We start from the raw sequence: 10,326 nt of genomic DNA, 5'->3' as shown, positions 1-10,326 counted from the left end.
GCAGTTGAAATAGGATTTGAGTAATTTTAATGTAGAGCAGCAATAAGGGCCCCACTGCTTCTTGAAACTGTCTCCAATTTACTTATTTATAATTTATAAAGAATATTTGATATTTTTAATATTAGTTTATATTTCCTGTTTCAAAGTAAATTTGCCAGATTACAGACCACATTCAGTATTATTCACTGTTTTATGTACCGTATTTTCCGGCGTATAAGACGACTGGGCGTATAAGACGACCCCCCAACTTTACCAGTTAAAAAATAAAATCTTCTTAAAAGTCGGGGGTCTTCTTATACACCCTATGTCGTCTTATAGGGCCGGTGAATATGTGCCTTTTGGGGGGGGGGGAAGTGATCCTGATGAGGACGAGGGGGCGTCTCACAGGAAAGTGAGTATCCCCCATTACCTTATCATAGCGCTGCAGCGTGGGGTCTCTGTGCTGGGAGCGGCGGCTGCTGTGCTGTGCTGTGCTGTGCTGTGCTGTGCTGTGCTGTGGCGGCTCCTCTTCTGCAGTGTGGGGCCTCTGGTGCTGTGGGGCGGTGGCGGCGGCGTATCTTCATACAGTCGGGGCTCCTCCGGCATCTCAAAGACTGGAAGCCCCGCCGGCAACTCCATGGGTACAATGCGGTCAGGTGGCCTCCGGGAAAATGGCCGCTGCTCAGATTCAGATCTCGTCCCGAGATCTCGGGAGACGAGATCTGAATCTGAGCAGTGGCCATTTTCCCGGAGGCAGCTCAATAGGTGCGATGCGGTGGCCCGGCCGCTGGGGGCTGCGCATGCTCAGATTCAGATCTCAACGAGATCTGAATCTAAGCAGCGGCCATTTTCCCGGAGGCCAGCGCATTGTACCGATGGAGTTGCCGGCGGGGCTTCCAGGCTGAGATGCCGGAGGAGCCCCGACTGCATGAAGATACGCCGCCGCCGCCACCGCCCCACAGGCCCCACACTGCAGAAGAGGAGCCGCCACAGCACAGCAGCCGCCGCCGCTCCCAGCACAGAGACCCCACGCTGCAGCGCTATGATAAGGTAATGGGGGATACTCACTTTTCTGTGAGACGCCCCCTCGTCGTCATCAGGATCACTCCCCCCCCCACCCACCATATACACCCGGCGTACAAGGCGATTCCCGGCGTACAAGACGACCCCCGACTTTTAAGAAGATTTTCAGGGGTTAAAAAGTCGTCTTGTACGCCGGAAAATACGGTATGTCAAATCTCTAAATATTTATGCAGCATCCTACACCAGTCCCATGTGTCTTTTACTGTTTAATTAAATTTTTGCCTGAAATTCACTTACCTTAATTTATAATAGTAATTTGCAAATGTTGATGAGTGATATTATGGTGATTTGCAGCAACTAGGGATAAGCAAATCCCTGTGTATTTGGCTTTGGCCATATTTGGCGGCTGTCCAGCCTGCACTGGGAGTGAATAGAGCAGAGGGCAAGCATGTGCAGTAGCGTGCACTCACACTCTCTTCACTGTCCTGACTTCTGTCCTGGATAATAAAGTTTGTAGAAGTACAACCAGTCAACAAACGTTATTTCTGTATTTCCTCCCTCTGTCATTAGCATAGGTTGCTAATGGCAGAGGAGAAGGTGGACAGCCAAATACACAGAAATTTGTTAATCCCTAGCAGCACCATATCAAACTTTAATGAAATGTGGTTTTATGTTTGCTATTTAGGCAACCCACAGGTTTAGTCGTTGTTGACAGAAAAAATGGTGTCTTCAAATTGCAGTGTTAGAGGAATGTGTTTAATTGGAAGGACAGCAGGCAGCATTACTGGTTCTAATACCCCCGGAAAAAGAATCGCCAAAATGCACGTTGGGGTGGGACGCAGCAGCCTCGACTCACAATCCAGGTATACACCCATTTAATGTCGTTGCATCTTTTGCACAATTAGGGCCAATTGGTCCAATAGGTCTTTAATCTGGTTCACTTGCATTGAGTCACTTTACAAGTATCTGGCGTTTTTTCTGTCAATATTAACCCCTTAAGCCCCAAGGGTGGTTTGCACGTTAATGACTGGGACAATTTTTACAATTCTGACCACTGTCCTTTTATGAGGTTATAACTCTGGAACGCTTCAACAGATCTTGGTGAATCTGACACTGTTTTCTCAAGACATATTGTACTTCATGATAGTGGTTAAATTTCTTTGATATAACTTGCGTTTATTTGTGAAAAAAAATGGAAATTTGGTGAAAATTGTGAATTTTGCAATTTTCCAACTTTGAATTTGTATGCCCTTAAATCACAGAGATATGTCACAAAAAATAATTAATAAGTAACATTTCCCACATGTCTACTTTACATCAGCACAATTTTGGAACCAAAATTTTTTTTGTTAGGGAGTTATAAGGGTTAAAAGTTGACCAGCAATTTCTCATTTTTACAACACCAATATTTTTTAGGGACCACATCACATTTGAAGTCACTTTGAGGGGTCTATGATAGAAAATAACCAAGTGTGACACCATTATAAAAACTGCACCCCTGAAGGTGCTCAAAACCACATTCAAGAAGTTTACTAACCCTTCAAGTGTTTTACAGGAATTTTTGGAATGTTTAAAAAAAATGAACATTTAACTTTTTTTCGCCAAAAATTTACTTCAGCTCCAATTTGTTTCATTTTACCAAGGGAAACAGGAGAAAATGGACCGCAAAAGTTCTTGTCCAATTTGTCCTGAGTACGCTGATACACCATATGTGAGGGTATACTACTGTTTGGGTGCATGGCAGAGCTCGGAAGGGAAGGAGCCCCGTTTGACTTTTCAATGCAAAATTGACTGGAATTGAGATTGGACGCCATGTTGCGTTTGGAGAGCCCCTGATGTGCCTAAACATTGAATCCCCCACAAGTGACACCATTTTGGAAAGTAGACCCCCTAAGGAACTAATCTAGATGTGTGGTGAGCACTTTAACCCACCAAGAGCTTCACAGAAGTTTATAATGCAGAGCCGTAAAAATAAAAAATCATATTTTTTCACAAATATGATCTTTTCGCCCCCAAATTTTTATTTTCCCAAGGGTAAGAAAAAACAATTGGACCCCAAAAGTTGTTGAACTATTTGTTCTGAGTACGTCGATTCCCCATATGTGGGGGTAAACCACTGTTTGGGCGCATGGCAGAGCTCAGAAGGGAAGGAGCGCCGTTTGACTTTTCAATGCAAAATTGACTGGAATTGAGATGGGACGCCATGTTGCATCTGGAGAGCCCCTGATGTGCCTAAACATTGAAACCCCCCACAAGTGACACGATTTTTGAAAGTAGACCCCCTATGGAACTTATCTAGATGTGTGGTGAGCACTTTGACCCACCAAGTGCTTCACAGAAGTTTATAATGCAGAGCCGTCAAAATAAAAAAATCATATTTTTTCACAAATATGATCTTTTCACCCCCAATTTTTTATTTTTCCAATGGTAAGAGAAGAAATTAGACCCCAAAAGTTGTTATGCCATTTGTTCTGAGTACGCCGATACCCCATATGTGGGTGTAAACCACTGTTTGGGCGCATGGCAGAGCTCAGAAGGGAAGGAGCGCCATTTGACTTTTCAATGCAAAATTGACTACAATTGAGATTGGACGCCATGTTGCGTTTGGAGAGCCCCTGATGTGCCTAAACATTGAAACCCCCCACAAGTGACACCATTTTGGAAAGTAGACCCCATAAGGAACTTTTGTAGATGTGTGGTGAGCACTTTGACCCACCAAGTGTTTCACAGAAGTTCATAATGCAGAGCCGTCAAAATAAAAAATCATATTTTTTCACAAATATGATTTTTTCGCCCCCAATTTTTTATTTTCCCAAGGGTAAGAGAAGAAATTGGACCCCAAAAGATGTTGTGCCATTTGTCCTGAGTACGCCGATATCCCATATGTGGGGGTAAACCACTGTTTGGGCGCATGGCAGAGCTCGGAAGGGAAGGAGCGCCATTTGAATTTTCAATGCAAAATTGACTGGAATTGAGATGGGACACCATGTCATGTTTGGAGAGCCCCTGATGTGCCTAAACATTGAAACCCCCCACAAATGACACCATTTTGAAAACTAGACCTTATAAGGAACTTATCTAGATGTGTTTTGTCAGCTTTGAACCCCCAAGTGTTTCAATACAGTTTATAATGCAGAGCCGTGAAGATAAAAAATAATTTTTTTCCACAAAAATTATTTTTAGCCCCCTGTTTTGTATTTTTCCAAGGGTAACTGGAGAAATTTGACCCCAAAAGTTGTTTTCCAATTTGTCCTGAGTATGCTTATCCCCCATATGTTGGGAGGAACCACCGTTTGGGCGCATGGCAGAGCTAGGAAGGGAAGGAGCGCCATTTGGAATGCAGACTTAGATGGATTGGTCTGCAGGCGTCACGTTGCATTTTCAGAGCCCCTGATGCACCTAAACAGTAGAAATACCCCACAAGTGACCCCATATTGGAAACTAGACCCCCCAAGGAACTTATCTAGATGTGTTGTGAGAACTTTGAACCCCCAAGTGTTTCACTACATTTTATAACGCAGAGTCGTGAAAATAAAAATTAATTTTTTCCCACAAAAATGTTTTTTAGCCCCCCAAATTTTTATTTTCCCAAAGGTAACAAGAGAAATTGGACCCCAAATGTTGTTGTCCAATTTGTCCTGAGTACGTTCATACCCCATATGTTGGGGTAAACCCCTGTTTTGGCACACGGGAGAGCTGGGAAGGGAAGGAGCACTGTTTTACTTTTTCAACGCAGAATTGGCTGGAATTGAGATCGGATGCCATGTCGCTTTTGGAGAGCCCTGATGTGCCTAAACAGTGGAAACCCCCAATTCTAACTGAAACCCTATCCCAAACACACCCCTAACCCTAATCCCAACCATAACCCTAACCACACCCCTAACCCTGACACACCCCTAACCCTAATCCCAACCATAAATGTAATCCAAACCCTAACCCTAACTTTAGCCCCAAACCTAACACTAACTTTAGCCCCAACCCTAACTCTAACTTTAGCCCCAACCCTAACCCTAACTTTAGCCCCAACCCTAACTGTAGCCCTAACCTTAACTTTAGCCCCAACCCTAACCCTAAATTAGCACCAGTCCTAACCCTAACTTTAGGCCCAGCCCTAACTGTGGCCCTAACCCTAACTGTAGCCCTAACCCTAGCCCCACCCCTAACCCCAAACCTAACCCCAACCCTTACCACAACCCTAGCCCCAACCCTAGCCCCAACTCTAGCCCCAACCCTAGCCCTAACCCTAGCCCTAACCCTAGCCCTAATGAGAAAATGGAAATAAATACATTTTTTTTATTTTTTTTTATTTTTCCCTAACTAAGGGGGTGATGAAGAGGGGTTTGATTTACTTTTATAGTGGGTTTTTTAGCGGATTTTTATGATTGACAACTGTCACACACTAAAAGACGCTTTTTATTGCAAAAAATATTTTTTGCGTTACCACATTTTGAGACCTATAATTTTTCCATATTTTGGTCCACAGAGTCATGTGAGGTCTTGTTTTTTGTGGGACAAGTTGACTTTTTATTGGTACCATTTTTGGGCATGTGACATTTTTTGATCGCTTTTTATTCCAATTTTTGTGAGGCAGAATGACCAAAAACCAGCTTTTCATGAATTTCTTTTGGGGGGAACGTTTATACCATTCCACGTTTGGTAAAATGGATAAAGCAATTTTATTCTTCGGGTCAGTACGATTACAGTGATGCCTCATTTACATAATTTTTTTAGGTTTTGGCGCTTTTATACTATAAAAACTATTTTATAGAAAAAATAATTATTTTTGCGTCGCTTTATTCTGAGGACTATAACTTTTTTATTTTTTTGCTGATGATGCTGTGTGGTGGCTCATTTTTTGCAGCACAAGATGACGTTTTCAGCGGTACCATGGTTATTTATATCCGTCTTTTTCATCACGTGTTATTCCACTTTTTGTTCGGCGGTATGATAATAAAGCGTTGTTTTCTGCCTCTTAAATTTTTAGATTTTTTTTGTTTACGGTGTTCACTGAAGGGGTTAACTAGTGGGCCAGTTTTATAGGTAGGGTCATTACCGACGCGACGATACTAAATATGTGTACTTTTATATATATTTTTTTTATTTAGATAAAGAAATGTATTTATGGGAACAATATTTTTTTCTGTCTTTATTTAGGAATTTTTTTTAAATTTTTTTTTAAACTTTTTTACTTTGTCCCAGGGGGGATATCACTGTATAGTGACAGATCGCTGATCTGACACTTTGCAGAGCACTGTGTCAGATCAGCGATCTGACATGCAGGGCTCCTGGTTTACCAGCGCCTACTCTGAGCAAGCACTTGGTAAGCCACCTCCCTGCAGGACCCGGAAGTAGCCCTGCGGCCATTTTCGATCCGGGGCCTGCAGGGAGGAGACGCTCGGTACAAGGTGAGCACATTGCCTTGTACCGATCGTCTCAGGGAAGCACGCAGGGAGCCCCTCCCTTCGCGATGCTTCCCTGTACCGCCGGAACACTGCGATCATGTTTGATCGCAGTGTGCCGGGGGGGTTAATGTACCAGGAGTGGTCCATGACCGCTCCTGGCACATAGTGCCGGATGTCAGCTGCGATAGTCAGCTGACACCCGGCTGTGATCAGCTGCGCTCCCCCCATGAGCGCGGCCGATGGCATATGACGTACTATCCCATCACTGGGAATTAAGTCCCAGGTCACCTTGACGGGATTGTACGTTATATGGGATTAAGGGGTCAAGGCAAAAAAGGCATACATGTATTTCAATATTAACTCCTTAATCATTCTATGGTCATGTACACCTGTGATTGAATGTTGGAAAGGCACTTTGCCTTACACTAATGATTTTGATGCTGCTCTCAGTATGTGATATACCTTTGGGCATATCTATTTAGCTTCTATATACAGTACATCTTTTCTATTTTTGATGCTAATGACTAATATAAACCAGTGAGCCTAATACTTATGTATATAACCTAGAGTAGATTGTCAGTCTGCTGCTGTGTTTTTTAGTCCGAGAAGAGGCATCCATTTTATACTTTAAAATAACTTATATGTGAATATACTAATAAAATTTCGATATTGTTCTACACTTTACTTGTTTCTTGTGTTTTGGTTTCTGGCTAATGACTTCTAAAAGGAGTGCAACCTGTGTGGTCTAGGTTGCTTATGGACAAATATGTATGCACATTCATTTTCTGTTTCTAAACAGATAGTCCATCTTTTAATAATGGATTATAAAGCCAGGGAATCTGCCTCCGATATGTTTAATGTGGGTGCTAGGGTTGGCGGAATGCACCAAATATATTTATTAGAAGTAATAGGTGCGTTCGCAACCCGGGATCCACCGTGCAGGAAAGAACCTGCTGCTAAGTAAGGTGGTGAAGTATATTGGTATAAACGAACTCTGTTACTTCACAGAGTCCGTTAGCAAAGAGAACGCTGTGCCCTGTTTAGCTCACAGGGGAACACAGCTACTTAGTAGAGCCGACAGTGGTCATGCAGTCAAATGCAAACACGCAGCTCCTCTCCGGTGGAGCCGGAATTCTAATGGCTATTAGCCAGCCCTGAATCCACACACATGAAACTCCTCGCCGGAGGTGCCAGCATTCTAGGGGCTTATTTCAGCCGGGTCCCTGAATCCACACACACATGAAACTCCTCGCCGGAGATGCCAGCATTCTAGGGGCTTATTTCAGCCGGGTCCCTGACTGCACACACACGACTACACTGGGGCTGAGCTCATACATAATTTACACTAGCGCATGGCCGTGCGGACCTGCGAACATTTTATAGTTGCAGCTCTACAGGACCTTCCTGGAGGACCAATGGGAGCTGCTACAGGGCCTGAGCGTGTGACCCTCGACCTTCAATGAGAGGTCCTCCCATGGGCATGCTCAGTGTGTGCAAAGCAGGACTTAGTCCCAGAAAAGCCTGCTTGCTGCAAACCAGTAAAGGGTACAATAGCAGGGCCTGAAAAGGCAGCAGTAACCCTTTGCACAATACCAGACTGAGTGAGACGCTGGGACCGACGTCTCCACTGAGCAGGCTCCACTGCGGCTGATGCAGAATTGGAGACCGCAGCGGACATGGCTCGAGATTCCCCCTCTGCAGCGACGGGAACTCGACTCCTAACAGTGGGTGCCTTGGCATTGGCTAATGATACTTCCATTACCGATTCTAAGCTGCCATCAAATTGGCAGGTGTTAGCCAGGTTTTATTTCCTACACTGTACAGAATGCAACCAACGTACCAGTGCTACTGTTGCAGCTAATGAAGTACTTCAGTTCTGGGAAAAAAGAGAGAATTTCGACAAGGCAAAGATATCATGCGATGAGTAAGTTGAAGAGTCTGTTTGTTCAAAGGAAGAGTCTCAAGAGAAATGATATATGGTGAACCAAAACACAAGAATACAATGAGAAGGAATTTGTTACTAAACTTGATTTGTTTGATGTCGCTTATGCTGATGCCATGAAACATATAAAACTTCAGGAAGACCGTGACTTCTTGCTTGCTCAAAGAGAAAAAGGTGATTGTGGAAGCATGGGACCATTACACAGCAAGATAGCCGAAGTTGAGGAAAGTAGACTTATGAGAGCATTACAAGCAGGAAAAACGAAGAAAGAAGCAAAGTGAGCGTGGTTAGCAGTCAACAGCATCAGATGAACTTTGCAGTAGTAGTAGCCCTTGCAGGGACACCATCACTTCCGACAACGATAGCGATGAGGGCAAAGGGCACTTTAGTTCCAAGAAGCATAAAATGACAAGATCTGTCAACAAACTGAAAGAGAGATTTTCAACTGCCTGGAATCAACTGGATAAAACCAATATTTCAGCTGGGATGGAAGATGACGTAGTTTCAACTGAGCTAGGAAAACTTACAGAGTGTCTAGTTCAATTTTGCGCCAACCAGCTTGCACTATGCCATCCAACAGATGGTTGCAAGGAATTGTTAACATTGTCACTCCTGTTCCTTGGTTAACCAAACCCAGATGTACGCATCGATACTCCTGGTGAATACTATAGGGTCCGATGGATGGTGAGGACGTGGTGCTGAAGTGGAGTGTTTCCAAGAGTGGGCGGTGGGACTGTGGAAGGTTCAAGGGGTGGAAGCTGATCTGGAGTGGAGCCTGGGCAGAGTGTCAAGGGGACCTGAAAATTTTGCCAGTATGGGGCCCTGAAATTCCTGGTGGCAGCCCTGCATTGACAATATGTTTGGTCTAAGTGTTGTCTGTGGAAAAAACTGACCTCACACAGTTATTAACTTGGGCTATTTATATGATCATTATTTTACATTGTCTGTATGTCCGCATGAAAGAAATCACCGCATGCACTAGTCTCCTGCATATTTCAAATGAGAATCACCTATTCAAGTTTCTGGGATTACAAAAAAAAATTGGATCACAAACAGATTAACTGTATAGCATCTTAATTTTATGGATGCATTGCCATTGTTAACAAAGAAAACCATTTTTGGTCTTGTAAATTTTATTCATTGTTAATGTATAATAATTATTGCCATACTGATGACAATACAGATGAAAAATCATCCTTTTTTTCTGAATGAAAATTGGATGATATTTTTATTTGCACATGTGAACTCAGCCTAATGATATGAATATCTGTATGGTCAGTTCTTGGCTTTCTGGTGCTGCTGATTAGAGTTGAGCGAAATTTGAATTCTCATGTTCATCTCCTTATATATGAACTGTTCCAATATTTATGGACACAACTGTTTATCACTCTCACATAATGGTAGTTCTGCTTCACGTCACCTGTCTTATGTATGGCATTATTTCTGGGCTGTATTGTGCATAAATATGTGATTCTTCAGAATTTGTATTAGTCTATGCCTGATGAAGGGACCTGAGTAGTCTCGAAAGCTTGCAATTTGTTACCATCTTTTCAGTTAGCCATTAAAAGGTGTCAACCACTGAGGACTCTCAATTCTAAATATTTTTCATGTTCACTCAGATTTTACCGTGAGATTTGATTTGTAAAGAAGTTATTCTCCACAAATGTAATGTTTCTCATTATGCTTTTGGTATTCTCCAGACCCCAGATCCTAGTAAATGTAACATGCATAAAATATAAACTTATAGTCACATCCCCACTCACCTCTCTGGCCCTCCTGCTGCTCCCTGCCCATTGTCCAGTGTTCTGTACATCCATCACATCCATGTTCTGTTCTTCATTAGATATAAGCCGTTAACGGGACTATATTGGGCCAAAACCCGGCCCTGGTAGCATGGAAAGCTGAGCCGAGAATGTGGATTCGTGGATCGAGATAAAAGAGTAGCCCAATGTTAAAATAGATATGGTATGGTGCACCAAT

This window comes from Ranitomeya variabilis, chromosome 6, assembly GCF_051348905.1.
Source record: "Ranitomeya variabilis isolate aRanVar5 chromosome 6, aRanVar5.hap1, whole genome shotgun sequence".
Lineage (NCBI taxonomy): Eukaryota > Metazoa > Chordata > Amphibia > Anura > Dendrobatidae > Ranitomeya > Ranitomeya variabilis.
The sequence above is the reverse complement of the archived record's forward strand: the minus strand, read 5'-3'. Positions refer to the sequence as shown.